The 18,782-nt window shown below is 42.1% G+C and overlaps 1 long non-coding RNA gene and 1 pseudogene across 1 annotated transcript in view; one reads left to right on the top strand and one right to left on the bottom strand.

Annotated features, from left to right (window-relative positions):
* LOC149121979 (uncharacterized) overlaps window positions 1-18,158 on the top strand; it is a 52,206-nt gene extending 34,048 nt beyond the window's left edge. Inside the window, exon 3 of the long non-coding RNA XR_016222183.1 lies at window positions 17,613-18,158. This is a non-coding gene — a long non-coding RNA (uncharacterized LOC149121979). The remainder of the gene's footprint in view (window positions 1-17,612) is intronic.
* LOC127484270 (eukaryotic translation initiation factor 3 subunit G pseudogene) lies at window positions 2,762-3,323 on the bottom strand (annotated as a pseudogene).
* Window positions 18,159-18,782: the final 624 nt, after the last annotated feature.

Below are 18,782 nucleotides of genomic sequence, written 5' to 3'. Positions count from 1 at the left end.
GCCCCAGCACTGGCTTTTGCAAGGCCCTCACCTGGGACATTCCAAACTGCTTAGAAGGTATATCATAGAGTATTTCAGGCATGGAAAGCCAAAACACTCTGGCACACACACACACACACACAAAAACCTAAATGAAAGATCTCTGCGAGTGAGATCCCAGTGGAAAGAACAGGTCATCAAAGGAGGTACCTTTCTCTGAAGGGAGGAGAGAACTTCCACTTTGACTATGACCTTGTCTAAATATGATCAGAGTCGGTGAACTCAAAAGGCCTCCATAGCCTTGGCAACTCATGACAAGAGCCTAGGATGATTACTGACACCATAAACAAGAGTATCAAATTGTTAAGTTAACAACAGGAGTCACTGTGCACTTACTCCTCATATAGGATCTCTGTCCTTAATGTGCTGTACATTGTGATTTAATGCTATAACTAGTACTCAAACAGTATTTTACACTTTGTGTTTCTGTGTGGGTGCAAACCGTTGAAAGCTTTACTTAATATATGCTAAATTGATCTTCTGTATATAAAGAGAATTGAAAATGAATCTTGACATGAATGGAGGTATTTCTGCACATTTCCCACCCACCTTATCAGCCGTTGATGTGGTACTTTGCACATCCATATGGCCCCTCCCACCAAGTAGATTAAAAGGGGCTCGGGGCCGGTGCCTTGGCATAGCAGGTAAAAGCTGCTGTATGCAGTGCCAGCATCCTATATGAGTGCCGGTTCAAGACCCAGCTACTCCACTTCCAATCCAACTCTCTGCTATGGCCTAGGAAAGCAGTAGAAGATGGCCCAAGTCTTTGGGCTCCTGCACCCGTGTGAGAGACCTGGAAGAAGCTCCTGGATCCTGGTTCCTGGCTTTGGTGCGGCTCAGCTCTGGCCATTGTGGCCACCTGGGGAGTGAACCAGCAGATGGAAGACCTCTCTCTCTGTCTCTCCCCCTCACTATAACTCTACCCCTCAAATGAATACAATAAATCTTTAAACCTCACTTTTAGGCCGGCGCCGTGGCTCAATAGGCTAATCCTCCACCTTGTGGCGCCGGCACACCGGGTTCTAGTCCCGGTTGGGGCGCCGGATTCTGTCCCGGTTGCCCCTCTTCCAGGCCAGCTCTCTGCTATGGCCAGGGAGTGTAGTGGAGGATGGCCCAGGTGCTTGGGCCCTGCACCCCATGGGAGACCAGGAAAAGCACCTGGATCCTGGCTCCTGCCATTGGATCAGCGCGGTGCGCCGGCTGCAGCAGCGGCCATTGGAGGGTGAACCAACGGCAAAGGAAGACCTTTCTCTCTCTGTCTCTCTCTCTCACTGTCCACTCTGCCTGTCAAAAATAAAAAAAAAAAATAAAAAAAAAATAAACCTCACTTTTAGATCTTACCACATTGTCTCTCATAAATAAAGCTTTTTGTGCTTTAGTTAAATGCCTCTGCACCTTCTTCAGACTCAAGGAATTTTACGATCTAGCAATTCATTTGACCATAATGTTCATACTAAAAATTATTTTGTATTGAGATATCCTTAATTATTTTGAGTTATAGTTGATCAATTAAAGTGCTTTAGATGTGGGGCCAGCGCTGTGGCATACTAGGTTAATCCTCCGCCTGTGGCGCCGGCATCCCATAGGGGCACCAGGTTCTAGTCCCAGCTGCTCATCTTCCAGTCCAGCTCTCTGCTGTGGCCCAGGGAGGCAGTGGAGGATGGCCCAACTGCTTGGGCGCCTGCACCCACATGGGAGACCAGGGGGAAGCACCTATCTCCTGGCTTCGGATCGGTGCAGTTCCGGCTGCAGCAGCCATTTGGGAAGTGAAGCAACAGAAGGAAGACTTTCTCTCTCTCTCTCTCACTATCTAACTCTATCTGTCAAATAAATAAATAAATACATTTTTAAAAAGTGCTTTAGATGTTAATAGTTGTTAAACATAGAAGACATCACCAGTGCCTTTTAAAAATTGGTTTGTGTATTATAATTGAATTTTCTCTATTTCTATAAAGAAGTTCAGCATAACATCATTTATCCCTAGTAGTTGCTTTATATTACAAACACTGAGGGACTAGTGCCATGGCACAGTAGGTTAATCTTCTGCCTGCGGCACTGGCATACCATATGGGCACTGGTTCTAGACCTGGCTGCTCCTCTTCCAATACAGCTCTCGGTTATGGCCTGGGAAAGTAGTAGAAGATGGCCCAAGCACTTGGGCCCCTGCACTCACATGGGAGATCCAGAAGAAACTCTGAGATCAGATCATCTCTGGCTGTTGTGGCCATTTGCGGAGTGAACCAACGGAAGGAAGACCTTTCTCTCTGTCTATCTTTCTCACTGTCTGTAACTCTACCTCTCAAATAAGTTAATATAAAAAATTGAAAAAAAATACTGTTCCCTTAAATTAGTAGATGGCAATTGGTAATAATTTTTTAGTAAGATCAGTCATTAATTTATTTTTGGTAGCATATGGTGACTTTAATGTGAAGATATGTTTTTACTGCAGTTTTCAATGTGTATGTTTGTGATGATGAGCAGTTTTATTAAAAACTGTTGCCATGATCATATTGAAAGGCAAGATAGTATTAGAGTCAGCACAGCTCACTGGTTTCATTTCAAGCACTAGAAACAGACTCTCTGCTTCTGAATCTAGTTTTACCTTTTGCTTAGCTGTGCCTTTGCGGGATTTTTTTTTTTTTTTTTTTTTGAGCTCTTTTACTGCAGTCAGAGTCCCCCTGCCCCCAGAAGCTACCTTTTGTCATGAAGGGCGCAGGCGGTGGTGGCAGCAGCAGCAACTGGCTTAGTTAATGGATGGCTTGGCCCATTCCATGTTGAGAATGAGGTGGTTGTAGCTGAAGCCTGACACCTTGGCGAAGGTGTGGGCGGCGTCCTTGTGGCGGCAGAAGCTAAGGAAGGCAAAGCCCTTAGACTGGCCAGTGGTCTTGTCCTTGTCCAGGCTGGAAGAGCTCCTGTAGGTCAGTCTGATGCGTGTCCTCAGACAGGTTGGTGATGTGGATAGTGGCGAGCGGACGTGTGGCCTCTCTGTGGTGGCTGGTGCAGTCGCACAGGCTTGGAGGCATGTACTTGCCTTACATGTTCTGGGTAGCCCGTGCAGGCTCCAGCTTTCCAAGCAGCTTCTCCTTCTTGCTGGTGAATAGGCCCAGCTGCTTGGCCAGCTCCTTCTGCATGGGTCCCAGTGTGTCCCTGCAGGGGCAGTGGGTGGTCCAGTGGTCCCCTCTGCAGATACGGCAGGACACGATCTTCTGGCACTTGAGCTTGTTCATCGGATCCTCCTCCTCCTGGCAGTTCAGGTCCTCTTTGCTGGGACAGCACTCATTTATTTAAAAGCCATACTGTATGTGGTGACCTTAATGATATGTCAATGGACAATTTGAATAAGTCTTCAATGCAACAGAAAGAAAATTAAATGAAATACTCTAACTTCAGTGGATTTGTTGGCAAAAGCATTTGATTTCTCAGCATGAATATCACTGTTGGGGAACATACAGCTGTGCTTTGGTATCCATAGGCATTGTTTTCAGGACCTGGATGATACCAAAATAAAAGAATGCTTGGGGCCGGTGTTTGGGGCGGGTGCTGTGGCACAGTAGGTTAATCCTCCACCTGTGGTGCCAGCATCCCATATGGGCGCAGGTTCTAGTCCTGGCTGCTCTTCTAATCCAGCTCTCTGGTGTGGCCTAGGAAAGCAGTAGAAGAGGGCCCAAGTGCTTGGGCCCCTGCACCCACATGGGAGATCGGGAAGAAGCACCTGGCTCCTGGCTTCAGATCAGCACAGCTCCGGCCATTGTGGCCATTTGGGGAGTGAACTAGCAGATGGAAGGCCTTTCTCTCTGTCTCTGTCTCTCCCTCTCACTGTCTTTAACTCTACCTCTCAAATAAATAAATAAAATCTTAAAAAAAAAGAATTCTCAAGTTCCCTAAAAAACCTATGCAGAAATAACTTGAATGTTTTATTTATTTTTAGATTTTATTGTCATTTTATTTGAAATGCACACACACATACACACACAGAAATAGAGAAACAGAGATCTTCCATCTTTTGGTTTACTCCCCAAATGCCCACAATAGCCAAGGCTGGGCCAGGCCAAAGATGGGAGCTGGAATTCAGTTTGGGTCAGCTACATGGGTAGAAGGGACCCAAATACTTTTTTGTTAAGATTTAACTTATTTATTTGAGAGGTAGAGTTATGGATAGAGAAAGGGAGAGACAGAGAGAAAGGTCTTCCCTTCATTGGTTCACTCCCCAAATGGCCACAATAGCCAAGCTGAGCCAATCCAAAGAGCTTCTTCTGGATCTCCCACATGAGTATAGGGGCTCAAGCACTTGGGCCATCTTTCATTGCTTTTCCAGGCCATTAGCAGAGAGCTTGATTGGAAGAGGAGTAGCCAGCACACATACCAGTGCCCGTATGGGATGCTGGTATTACAAGCAAAGGCTTCGCCTACTATGCCACAGTGCCAGTCCCTCAAGTAATTAAAAAAAAAGAGTGCAGGCCAGCACCGCGGCTCACTAGGCTAATCCTCCGCCTTGCAGTGCCGGCACACCGGGTTCTAGTCCCGGTCAGGGCGCTGGATTCTGTCCCGGTTGCCCCTCTTCCAGGCCAGCTCTCTGCTGTGGCCCGGGAGTGCAGTGGAGGATGGCCCAAGTACTTGGGCCCTGCACCCCATGGGAGACCAGGAGAAGTACCTGGCTCCTGCCATTGGATCAGCGCGGTGCACCCGCCGCAGTGTGCTGGCTGTGGCGGCCATTGGAGGGTGAACCAACGGCAAAAGGAAGACCTTTCTCTCTGTCTCTCTCTCTCTGTCACTATCCACTCTGCCTGTCAAAAAAAAAAAAAAAAAAAAAAAAGTGCAGTTTCAGGGAAGAGTTAGAGAGAAAACAGCAGAGGAAACTCTATGCAAATTGGAGGGACACAATGGACCTACATGGATGGCGAGGACACACACAACTCAAGACCCTAGTAGCCAAGAGCCTCTGCAGCAGCAGTGGAGGGTGAGGTAAGACCAGACTGCAGCAGCCCAAGCCACTGACAAAAAAGCCGGAGGCAGAGCCTAGAGGGACTCTGGCTTGGAGCCCTGTGGGGGAGTGTACCTACCAAACTAGAGGAGAAAAAAACAAAGGGGGAGTGCACATTTTCTCTTTCCCCGATCACCCTGCAACTGCATCCTGTAACAGGCTGACAGAGTAGGCACCATTTTGGACATACATAACAGCTGCACCAGCTCATGTCCACACCCAGCAATCAGCCAAGTGGAGGCTCCTGAGTCTGGTGGGGAGAATAGACAGGGATTGGGTTCTCATGACTGTGGGAGGCATGACTGAAGACATTGAGGCTGCATGGGAGGACTCAGGGTGTGGCTGGGACTTTGGGCAGTCACTGTAGGAAGCTCCACAGGATCAGGGCTCCCTAGTTACTTGGTGAGGGGCATTGCTGGGGAATCTGACCTCATAATGAGGACTACACAGATCCTTTGTGTGGCTCTTGTGGCAGAGTGGATGAATAATAAATACACTGGGGCTAGTGCCTAGGCATTGGTCTCCTTTGAGAAGAGGTGCTCAGTTTAGTCTATGCCAACAGACAAGAACAAACCTCCCCTATGATAAAAAAAGAAAAGAGTTGATTTACCCTCCAAACCTGGGTGTGTCACTTCAGAAACGGCCTTCACCCTAGAGCACTGAACAGAGTTCCTTGGCCACAACCACACGCACCTCTAGGTATTCCCTGAAAGCAGACACTCCACTAATCCACACAGACATAGTCCAAACATAAAAACTGCCACAGCGAAAAAAACAAAGAGGAAATCAATGAGTATCTCCACAACTGCCAAATAACAAATGCACCAGTTCAAGAAACAAGAATAAGGAAGACAACATGATGCCCCCAAAAGAACACAAGACTTCAATACTAGATTGTGAAGATGATGGAAATGAAGAAATGCTAGAAATGGAATTCAAAAAATTGATCATAGGATTACTTAAAAGTAATCAGAAGCAAATGAACAGAATAATGTAATCCTTATATGACATAAAAAGAAAATTGCTTCCACGAAATTGAATCTTAAAGAGAAACCAAAATGAGATCTTGGAAATGAAGAATTCAGTAGAACAAATTAAAAATGCAGTGGAAATCATTAACAACAGAATAAGTGAAGCAGAAGAAAGAATATCTGACTTAGAAGACAAAGCACAGGAAATTATACAGTCAGACCGAACACACAACAAGAAGAAATTAGAAAACTAAAAAACACTATTGGGAATCTACAGGATACTATCAAATGACCCAACATATGGGTTCTAGGAGTTCCTGAAGGTGTGGAAATAGAGAAAGGATTAGAAGGTCTTTGTAGTGAAATAATTGAGAATTTTCCTAATTTGGAGAAAGAAAGGGATATCCAAGTACAGGAAGCACATAGAACTCCTAATAGACATGACCAGAAAAGATTGTCACCATGACACATTGTAGTCAAACTCTCCACAAAAAAACATAAATATTCTAAAATGTGCACCAGAGAAATGCCAGATTACTTTCAGAGGATCTCCAATTAGACTCACAGTGGACTTCTCATCAGAAGCCCTTCAGGCTAGGAGAGAATGCAAGATGTATTCCAGGAGCCAGCGCTGTGGTGCAGTGGGTTAATCCTCCTCCTGTCATGCAGGCATCCCATATGGGTGCCAGTTCTAGTCCTGGCTGCTCCTCTTCCAATCCAGCTCTCTTCTGTGGCCTGGGAAAGCAGTTGAAGTTGGCCCAAGTCCTTGGGACCCTGCACTCATGCAGGAGACCAGGAAGAAGCATCTGGCTCCTGGCTTCGGACTGGCACAGCTCCGACCATTGAGGCTACTGGGGAGTGAACCAATGGACGGAAGACCTTTCTCTCTGCTTCTCCCTCTCACTGTCTGTAACTCCACCTCTCAAATAAATAAATAAAATCTTTAAAAAAAAAGATATATTCCAAGTCTTGAAAGAAAAGAACTGTCAACCCAGACTACCGTACCCTGCAAAGCTCTCATTTATGAATGAAGGTGAAATAAAGACCTTCCATAACAAACAGAAATTGAAAGAATTTGTCACCACCCGTCCAGCCCTGCAGAAGATGTTTAAGGATGTGCTGCACACAGAAACATGGTCATCACTATGGAAGAAGGTAAAGGAAGGATATCTCCTAGTAAAAATACAAAAGAAATCCAAAGTAAAAAATTGAGATATTTATGGAAAAATGGCAGGGCAAAATCATTACTTATCAAGTTACCTTGAATGTAAATGGCCTCAACTGTCCAGTTAGAAGACACAGACTGGCTGAGTGGATTAAAAAACAAAACGCATTTATTTGCTGCCTACATGAAACACATCTCACCACCAAAGATGTACATAGACTGAAAGTGAAAGGATAGAAGAAGATTTCTATGCTAACAGAAACAAAAAAAAAGAGCTGGTGCAACCATCCTGATATCAGACAAAATAGACTTTAACACAAAAACTGTTAAAAGAGACAAAGAATGGCACTATGTAATGATTAAGGGACCAATTCAATAGGAAAATTTAACTATTATAAATGTATATGCACCTAATTACATGGCAACTGACTATTTAAAAGAAATGTTGGGGGCTGGCGCCGCGGCTTAATAGGCTAATCCTCCGCCTGTGGCGCCAGCACACCAGGTTCTAGTCCCAGTCGTAGCGCCGGATTTTGTCCCGGTTGCCCCTCTTCCAATCCAGCTCTCTGCTGTGGCCCAGGAGTGCAGTGGAGGATGGCCCAAGTACTTGGGCCCTGCACCCCATGGGAGACCAGGAGAAGCACCTGCCTCCTGGCTTCGGATCAGCGCGGTGCACCAGCCACAGCGCACCAGCCACAGTGGCCATTGGAGGGTGAACCAACGGTAAAGGAAGACCTTTCTTTCTGTATCTCTCTTTCTCTCACTGTCCACTCTGCCTGTCCAAAAAAAAAAAAAAAAAAAAAGAAAAGAAAAAGAAAAGAAATGTTGGGACCGGCACTGTGGCGCAGCAGTGCAGCAGGTCAATGCCCTGGCCTGAAGTGCCAGCATCCCATATGGACGCTGGTTTGAGACCCGGCTGCTCCACTTCTGATCCAGCTCTCTGCTGTGTCCTGGGAAAGCAGTAGAAGATGGACCAAGTCCTTGGGCTCCTGCACCCATGTGGGAGACCCCGAAGAAGCTCCTGGCTACTGGCTTCGGATCGGTGCAGCTCCAGCCGTTGCAGCCAATTGGAGAGTGAACAATGGGATGGAGGAGGACTTCTCTCTCTCTCTGCCTCTCTTCTCTCTGAGTAACTCTTTCAAATAAACAAATATTAAAAAAAGAAAGAAGAAATGTTAAGAGATCTAAAGGGAGACATAGACAATACATACAATAGTAATGGGGGATTTCAGTACCCCACTTACAGCAATGGACAGTTTAACCAGACAGAAAATTAGCAAGGAAACAGCAGAGTTAATCACACTATAGACCAAATGGACGTAACAGATATCTGTAGAACTTTTCATCCTACAGTTGCAGAATACACATTCTTCTCAGCAGTGCACAGAACTTTCTCTAGGATTGACCACATGCTAGGCCATAAAGCCAGTCTCAGCAAATTCAAAAAAATTGAAATCATACCATACATCTCCTCAGACCACAATGCAATGAAGCTAGAAACCAACAACTCGGGAATCTCTAGAACATACTCAAATACTTGGAGACTCAACAACATGTTCCTGAATGAACAGTGGGTCATAGGAGAAATCAAAAAATTTCTGGAAACAAATGAAAACAACACAACATATCAAAATTTATGGGATACAGCAAAAGCAGTGTGAAGAGGAAAGCTTATAGCAATTGGTGCCTCCATCAAGAAATTGGAAAGGCACCAAATAAATGAGCTATCAGCTTAAGGATCTAGAAGAACAACAGCAAACCAGACCCAAAACTAGTAGGAGAAAATAAATAATTGAAATTAGAGAAGAAATCAACAAAATTGAAAACAAAAGAACACTACAAAAGATCAGCAAAATGAAGAGCTGGTTTTTTGAAAAAATAAAATTGATACACCATTGGCCCAACTAACCAAAAGAAGGAGAGAGAAGACTCAAATCAATAAAATTAGAGATTAAAAATGAAATATAACCACAGACACCACAGAAATAAAAAGAATCATGAGAAATTACTACAAAGAGCAGTATGCCCACAAACTGGGAAACCTAGAAGAAATGGATAGATTCCAGGACACATACAACCTACCTAAATTGAGCCATGAAGACATGGAAAACCTAAACAGACCCATCACCAAGATGGAAATTGAATCAGTAATAAAGACCCTCTCAACAAAGAAAAGCCCAGGACCAGATGGTTTCACTGCTAAATTCTTTTTTTTTTTTTTTTTTTTTTTTGACAGGCAGAGTGGCCAGTGAGAGAGAGAGACAGAGAGAAAGGTCTTCCTTTGCCATTGGTTCACCCTCCAATGGCCGCCACGGCTGGTGCACTGCAGCTGGCGCACCACGCTGATCTGAAGGCAGGAGCCAGGTGCTTCTCCTGGTCTCCCATGAGGTGCACTTGGGCCATCCTCGATTGCACTCCCGGGCCATAGCAGACAGCTGGCCTGGAAGAGGGGCAACCGGGACAGAATCCGGCGCCCCGACTGGGACTAGAACCCAGTGTGCCAGCGCCACTAGGTGGAGGATTAGCCTGTTGAGCCATGGCGCCGGCCACACTGCTAAATTCTACCAGACATTTTTTTTAATTATTTTATTTATTTGAAAGATAGAGTTACATAGAGAGGTAAAGACAGAAAGAGGTCTTTCATCTGCTGGTTCATTTCCCAGAGCTGTGCCGATCTGAGGCCAGGAGCCAGGAGCCAGGAGCTTCTTCCGGTTCTCCAACATGGGTGCAGGGGCCCAAGGACTTGGTCCATCTTCTACTGCTTTCCCAGGACACAGCAGAGAGCTGGATCGGAAGAGGAGCAGCCAGGACTAGAACTGGCACCCATATAGGATGCCAATGCTTTAGGCCAGGGTGTTAACCCACTGCGCCACAGCACTGGCTCCACTACCAGACATTTAAAGAAGAACTACAATACTTCTCAAATTATTAAAAACAATGGAAAAGGAGGGAATCCTCTCAAATTCTTACAATGAAGCCAGCATCACCTTAATTCCTAAACCAAGAAAAGGCAAAACAGAGAAAGAGAACTACAGACAAATGTCTCTAATGAACGTAGATGCAAAATCCGCAACAAAAATACTAGCCAATCGAATACAACACATCAGAAAGATCATTCATGCACACCAAATGGGACTTAGCCCAGGTATGCAGGGATGGTTCAACATTCGCATATCAATCAATGTGAAAAATCACATTAACAGTACGTTAATGCTCTGCCGGCAGCGCTGGCATCCCATATGGGCGTAGGTTCTAGTCCTGGCTGCTCCTCTTTCAGTGCAGCTCTCTCCTGTGGCCTGGGAAAGCAGTAGAAGATGGCCCAAGTGAATGGGCCCCTGCATCCACATGGGAGAACAGGAAGAAGCACCTGGCTCCTGGCTTCAGATCGGCACAGCTCTGGCCCTTGTGGCCATTTGGGGAGTGAACCAACAGATGAAAGACCTTTTTCTCTGTCTCTCCCTCTCACTGTCTGTAACTCTACCTCTCAAATAAGTAAATAAAATCTCTTTAAAAAATACAATACCCTTTCATGATGAAAACCTTAAGCAAATTGGGTATAGAAGGAACATTCCTCAGCACAATCAAGGAAATTTACAACAAACATATGGCCTTCGTCCTACTGAATGGAGAAAAGTTGGAAGCATTCCCACTGAGATCCGGTTACCAGACAAGGAAAATCACTCTTATCATTGCTATTCAATATACTCCTGGAAGTTTTAGCCAGAGCCATTAGGCAAGAAAATGAAATCAAAGGGATACAAATTCAGAAGAAGGAAGTCAAACTATCCCTATTTGCAGATGACATTATTCTATATAGAGAGGGTCCAAAAGACTCCACTAAGAGACTATTGGAACTCATAGAAGAGTTTGATAAAGTAGCAGGATATAAAGTCAATACACAAAAATCTACAGCCTTTGTATACACAGACAATACCAATGCTGAGGTTGAGCGTCTAAGATCAATTATTCAAAACAGCTACAAAGAAAATCAAATGCCTTGGAATAAACTTAACCAAGGGTGTCAAAGATCTCTACATTGAGAATTAAAAATCATTAAAGAAAGAAAAAGAAGAAGATACAAAAAAATTCCATGTACATGGATTAGAAGAATCAATATCATGAAAATGTCCATTCTTCTGAAAGCAATTTACAGATTCAATGCAATACCAATCAAAATACCAACGACATTCTTTTCAGATCTGGAAAAAATGATGCTGAAATTCATATGGAAACACAAGAGACCTCAAATAGTTAAAGCAATCTTATACAACAAAATAAACCCGGAGGCATCAGAATACCAGATTTCAAGACATACTACAAGGCAGTTATAATCAAAACAGCCTGGTACTGATATAAAAACAGATGGATACAATGGAACAGAATAGAAATGCCAGAAATCAATCCAAGCATCTACAACCAAATTATATGTGACCAAGGAGTTAGAACCAATCCCTGGAGCAAGGGTAGTCTCTTCAACAAATCATACTGGGAAAACTGGATCTCCACATGCAGAAGTATGAAGCTGGACCCCTACCTTAAACCTTACAGAAAAATCCATTCAAAGTGGTTTAAAGACATAAATCTATATCCTGATACCATCAAATTATTAGAGAACATTGAGGAAACCCTGAAAGGTATTGGCATAGGCAAAGAGTTCTTGGAAAAGACCCTAGAGGCACAGGCAGTCAAAGCCAAAATTAACAAATGAAATTTCATCAAATTGAAAAGCTTCTGTACTGAAAAAGAAACAGTCAGGAAAGTAAAGAGGCAAATGACAGAATGGGAGAAATTATTTGCAAACTATGTAACTGATAAAGGATGAATAATCAGAATACATAAAGAGATCAAGAAACTCCACAACAACAAAACAAACAACCCAGTTAAGAAACGGGAAAAAGACTTAAACAGACATTTTTCAAAAGAGGAAATCCCAATGGCTCACAGACACATGAAAAAGTGTTCAGTATCACTAACTGTCAGGGAAGTAAAAATCAAAACCACAATGAGGTTTCACCTCACCCCCATTAGAATGGCTTTCATACAGAAATCAGCAAATAACAAATGCTGGCAAGGATGTGGGGAAAAAGGTACTTGAAACTGCTGTTGGTGGGAATGTAAACTGCTAAATCCACTATGGAAGACAGTATGGAGAAACCTCAGAAATCTGAATACAGACCTACCATATGACCCAGCCATCCCACTCCTGGGAATTCACCCAAGGGAAATGAAATCAGCAAATAAAAGACTTATCTGCACCCCCATGTTTATAGTAGTTTGATTCACAACAGCTAAGACATGGAATCAACCTAAATGCCTGTCAACTGAAGACTGGATAAAGAAATTATTGGATATGTACTCTATGGAATACTATACAGTGCCTGACTGTTTCTTTTTCAGTACAGAAGCTTTTCAATTTGATGAAATTTCATTTGTTAATTTTGGCTTTGACTGCCTGTGCCTCTAGGGTCTTTTCCAAGAACTCTTTGCCTATGCCAATACCTTTCAGGGTTTCCTCAATGTTCTCTAATAATTTGATGGTATCAGGATATAGACTTTTTTTTTCTCTTCTTCATACTAGTTGTTGAACTCTTAACATAGAGTTAATCATATGTGTATAAAGCCAATTGAAAACAGATCTCACATCTCCGTGAGTGAGATCCTGGTGGAAAGAAGGGCCATCAAAGGAGGATGTACTTTTCTCTGAAGGGATGAGAGAATTTCCACTTTGATTATGGCCTTGTTCTAAATACTGACAGAGTTTGTGGACTCAAAAGGCTTCCACAGCTTTGGCAGCTCATGACAAGAGCCTTGGGTGACTGCTGATGTCATAAATAAGAGTGTCAATTGTTAAATCAACATCAGGAGTCACTGTGCACTTGCTCCCCACGTAGCACCTCTGTCCTTAAAGTGTTGTACTATGAGAATTAATGGTAAAACTAGTCTTCAAACAGTACTTTACACTTTGTGTTTCTGTGTGGGTGCAAACTGTTGAAATCTTTACTTACTATAGAGTTAATCCTCTGTATATAAAGATAATTAAAAATAAATCTTAATGAAGAATGGGCTGGCAGAGAGTGTAGGAGGTGGAACAGGAGTGAGAGTGGGAGGGCAGGTATGGAGAGAAGAACTGCTGTTCCTAAAGCTGTTCCTATGACATTTATATTTATTAAATAAAGCTTTAAAAAGAGAAAATAGATCTCATGAAAAAATAAGAATGGGGAAAAAAGATTTATTTATTTACTTGAAAGGCTGGGTTACAGACAGATAGGCACACACACACACACACACAAACACAGGGAGATGTTTCATCCACTGAACCAGTGGTTCACTACTCAGATGGCTTCTACATTTGGGACTGGTTGTGGCCGAAGCAGGAGCCCTGAGTTTCATCTGTGGACCCAAGTACTTGAGCTATCATCTATTGCTTTCAAAGGTGTGCATTAACAGGAAGTTGGATCAGAAACATAGTAGCCAGTACTGAAACCAGGCACTCTGAAATGGTATGCAAGTGTCCCAAGCAGCTTTTCTGCTCCACCAAATGCCTGCCCTCTCTAGATTACTTATAATCCACCTAACACAACATAAATGCTATAAAAATAGTTGTTTAGAAAATAGTGACAAGAAAACTACATGTTCAGTTCGGATGCTATGTTTTGTCCACTGTAGTTTCAACCCACAATGGGTTGAACCTATGAATGCAGAACCCATAGAGGGAGCACCAATTGTCCTTGCTTCAGCATTCAGATGGAGAGAAGTGTGAAGAGGGAGAAAGTACCACTGTGAAGAGGAGGTGAGACAGAGATCCCCCACAGTCACTTTTCTACACTGGTTTTCAGGTACTTATGAGCGAGAATATAAGGAAACTAAAGATCAGGAATTGATTCCTTAAAGCTAAGTGCCTCGTTTTCCATTTTGAAGGCTACTAGTCTGATGTTTATATTCAAAATCAAAATGGCTGACATTGTGTCTCCTAAGCTGTGTGACTGTTTCACCAAAGCCACATCACTGAGGACATTTTCTTGCCTCTCAAGGATTCCAGAACAAACTTTCTGAAGATCCATATATTTGGATCTTAAGAGTCATCTAACTTTAGGAAAATGCCACAGTCACTTCATTTAAATAAGTGGTGATCAATGAGTGTCTATGAAAAACTCTATTTCTTTCTATAATTTGGCTTGTGACAACCTCTGGACATATTTTTATTCATGACTTCCACATTTCTTTCTTTAAATGGAACTATTAATTTATACCAACCAAGATAGTACACTGTTATTTATTTACATTCTGTATGCTGGAGCACAAATGCCTGTCAGGCCTGGCCTTCATCTTGTAATTGCAAAATAAACAGCTTTCTCATGGAGAAAGTTACTAGAAATATTGGGTACAGTACCCAGGAGAACCAGGGTTCAGGCCTGCCTAACCTACTTTCTGAAGATAAACCAAGCCAAACAAGCTATCAAGGCAGCTTACTCTCAGGGCAAAAAAATTCTGACTTGTAAATTTATGGATGTGATTGAAAAGGAAAGTAATTTCCTTTTTTTTTTTTTTAAAAATGTACTTATTTATTTGAAAGTCAGATTTACACAGAGAGAGAAGGAGAGGGAGGGAGGGAGGGAGGGAGACGTCTTCCATGTGCTGGTTCACTACCCCATTGGCCCCAATGGTTGGAGCTGTAGAGATCCGAAGCCAGGAGACAAGAGTTTCTTCTGGGTCTCCCAGAAGGGTGTGGGGGCCCAAGCACTTGGGCCATCTTCCACTGCTTTTTCAGGTCATAGCAGAGAGCTAGATCAGCAGTGGAGCAGCTGGGACTCGAATCGGCACCCATATGGGATGCTGGCACTGCAGGTGGCAGCTTTACCCACCATGCTGCAGCACCAGCCCCATGAAAAGTACATTTCAAAACTAGAATAATAGCCCTTCTCCAGTAGAACATAGTTAATTCTACTCTAAAGACTGAGCAAATGTGTGCCAAATTCAAATCTTAAAGAAAAGTTCACTAGTTAATAGGGCAAACGCCTCAACATTGTAAAACAAACAAGATTTGAAGTGCAGACAATCTTATTTTAAAATTAGCAAGCCCACAAGAACACATTTATAATAAGGCACAGCTTAAGTAAGGCATCCCTCCTACTTGGTTCAAGAAGTGATACAGGAAGAAAGTGGTCCTGTGAATTCCAGTAGCCAATGACCTAGGGCTGTGCTCTGAAAGGCAGCCAGGACAAAGGTATTGCATCCAGAAAAGAAATTTCAGATAAGACCCAGGGCTCAGAACCATGTACATGAGGATTTTTTCCCCTCTGAAAAATGAACCATTTCTACCATTAGCTTTCTCTCAATCCTACAATTTCATGAAATTTGTTAAGGAATTTGAAATATTCCCAAATTAGTTTTTAAGTAGCATGAATACAACAAGTATATATTTTTCTCCTAGGGCTTCCTGCAATACACAACCTGTATATCTTTTAGGGAATGTAACACATTGAGTACACTTAAGTAGCCAAAATCCACAAAACTGTTGTTTTTTGAAAAGATAAAGTTTCCAGTCTAAGCTAGATCTAAAAACATTGGGTATTCCTATGGTATTCTTTCTGAAGTTCCTACAAGACAGAAAAATCTAAACAAAACAGAGGAGTAAAATACCTATTGAATTATTCTATTAATCCCAAGATATTATTTAAATAAGAAACTTATAACTGGGCAGAGTTAAATAGGAAGAATGCATTCAAATTTAAATAGTGGTTTACTATTGGGTACCAAGACAAGACTCAAAAACATTAAATTAAAAAATTACATTTATGTGGTTGAAAATCAAAAGGCATTGATATGATGTGAATTGATGTTCTTACAGTTGTGTAACTCTGCAGTCCTGTATTGCCTTCCTCCCTGACTTCCCATACATAGCAGTTTCTTGTATATTAATAACGAGGATTTTGAAATATAGAGGTGAGGAGTAGGAAAATGGGGACAGGAGAAAAGAAAAGTGAGAGTAGGAGTAAAGGACAATGGAAAGATGGAAGAAAGAGGAGAAAAACTGAGACGTTATATAAAGGATCAGCAACTTTCTCCCAGCCCTCTCTTGCAGTTATCCATTGTGTATTTTCAGATTTTGCATGTGAATAGAAGAGAAAGAAATGGGAAGAGTAAAAGAGGGGATAAAGGAGACATTTACCTGGAGAGGGGTAGTGGCAAGTTACTGGGAAATTTGATCCATGTGCATGTATTACTTGAATAAATTGAATTGCTTTGTCTTTGCATATGTAGCCTCAAACAAATATATTCTAATATTTTGCCATCTAGATCTTGAGAAAAAATTCAAAGCTATTAGGCATACTATTCGTGGAAGAAAGAAAAATTTGTAATCCTCTACCACCTCATACCGGAGATAAATTAAACTTTCTGCAGCACCAATTGGCCTGGTGAACTTCTCTCTGATTGCAAAGAGGCCTATTAACTGATTTTGAGGCACGATGAATGAAGGACTCCCATTAATGCTGTGCGCCAGCATTTTTGTTGACACCAACTCTTCAGCAGGTGGCAGCGTTCTCCTTGTTCCCAGGGGGTTTTGGTGTTTCCTTCCTTTCAAAACAGCACAGCCCTCACTGTCCCTTTTTGCTGAATCCACATATAAAGGTTGTCTCCTTTTTACCCTACTTTGGAAGATACTCTTCCACTAATTTTAGAAATGGAGAATGAGAAGCAAACTTTTAACTCGTGGCAATTCATGTTCACATTTGAACCTGAAGGCCCTAATCTTCATAAGCTAATTTCAGGACACAAAAGGGTACATTGTTGACTTAGCCCATCTTTCTATGTTCTAAACACAATTTATGACCTCTACATAGGCAGTCTAACTTTTCCCTTTGTTCACTCCCAAATAAGGCTAGAAAATGGCATTAAAAGCCACCCCTAGTCAATTTTCTCTAATTCATTTGTTTAGGTTTCTGTAAGAGCTAAGTTTTCTTCCCATCTTTTTTCAATGATGGGGTGTCAGGAAATTTTCCAGGCTCCAAGCCAGGATCCTTTAATGAGTTGTTATGCAATCTGGGTTAATAACACCCTTTGGGCTTCAGTTTCTTCATTTGTAAAATGGGATTGGTGAACTAGGGGATCCCTAAGATTTCTTTTAGATATTAACACTCTCACATCGTAAAGTAATTGCCATTGCCTTTAATCAAGTACCGTGGTGATACTGTGGTATTATATAATTGTTTCTGGAGGAATATTTCTTTCTTTCTTTCTTTCTTTCTTTCTTTTTTCTTTTCTTTTCTTTTCTTTTTTTTTTTTTTTTTTGGAGCAGCAAAGTTTATTAAATAGTACAAAGAGTGACACATAGACCTAATTGAGACAACTGACCTGGGGAAGATACAGTATTCAACTCATCTACTACATGACATCTCCATTTATGGCAGATACTCCCATGTATTTTTTTTTAAGATTATACTTATTTATTTGACAGAGTTACATACAATGAAAGGGAGAGACAGAGAAGTTCTTCTATCCACTGGTTCACTCCCCAAATGGCTACAAAGGCCGAAACTGGGCCAATTCGAAGCCAGGAGCCAGGAGCCTCTTCCGGGTCTCCCACCGTGGCTGCAGGGGCCCAAGCACTTGGGACATCTTCCACTGCCCTCTCAGACCATCAGCACAGAGCTAGATCAGAAGAGGAGCAGCCGGGACTGGAACCGACACTCATATGGGATGCCAGCGCCTTAGGCGGAGGATTAACCTGCATCACAGTACCGGCCCCTCCCACTTATTTCTATGGCGGAACAGACTCTAAAAAGACTGTTAGGTTTTAACACTAGAAATTCCTTAGTGTGCTTATTTATTTACAAATAAAGTTAGAGTTGAGCTTATGCCAGGTTAATTGATAATATTTTGATAATATTTAGTTTTAATTCTATTGGATAAAGTCACCTTTTTGCATTATGAAAATAATAAATGATCATTGTAAAAAATTCTGAGCAATATAGAAAGCAATAAATGAAAAGAAAAAATTGGAGATCAGTGTTATCTTCTCTCTGCTATTCTTCCATGCATTTGTGTAAAAATACATCATTTTTATTTCGTTGAATTTTAACAAAAATTTTGTGGAATATGTTGATCCTAGAGTATAAATATGCATGTAAATAAATGAGTCAACAAATAAGAAATTACAAGATTAAGGATCAATATAGAAAAGATATAGCTGCTAATCAAATTGTCAGCTTTTAGCGAGGATTCTTAGATGATAGAGATTCTAGGTAAAGTTGACCTAAGAGTACAGAGAAAACTGTTTTATTTTTGCTTTTGTTTCGATATTTAGGAGTCATTTATATATGAGAGAGATGAGCACTAACGTCCATCCTTCCATCCCTGTACATGCATTTCCACCTTCCCACCACAAGGTGAAGTCTCTTTCCCTTCTCTTGAATCTTGTGGCCAACAGAAGGAGGCAAAAATGATGCTAATACAGTTCTGGGCCTAGACCTAGACCTAGCAATTAAAAAAAAAAAAAAATCTATTTTGTGAGAGACTGCCACAGAAAATAGCTCCAGGAGAGATTTGGGACATGGAAATCATAGACAATAATGGAGTGTTCTCTTTTATGATATAGTTACTCAGTTGACCCATGGCAGTGTCCTCT

The sequence above is a fragment of the Oryctolagus cuniculus genome, chromosome 15 (genome assembly GCF_051225735.1).
Source record: "Oryctolagus cuniculus isolate XC-2025 breed Fujian yellow rabbit chromosome 15, ASM5122573v1, whole genome shotgun sequence".
NCBI classification, from domain to species: Eukaryota; Metazoa; Chordata; class Mammalia; order Lagomorpha; family Leporidae; genus Oryctolagus; species Oryctolagus cuniculus.
The sequence above is the reverse complement of the archived record's forward strand: the minus strand, read 5'-3'. Positions and strand labels throughout refer to the sequence as shown.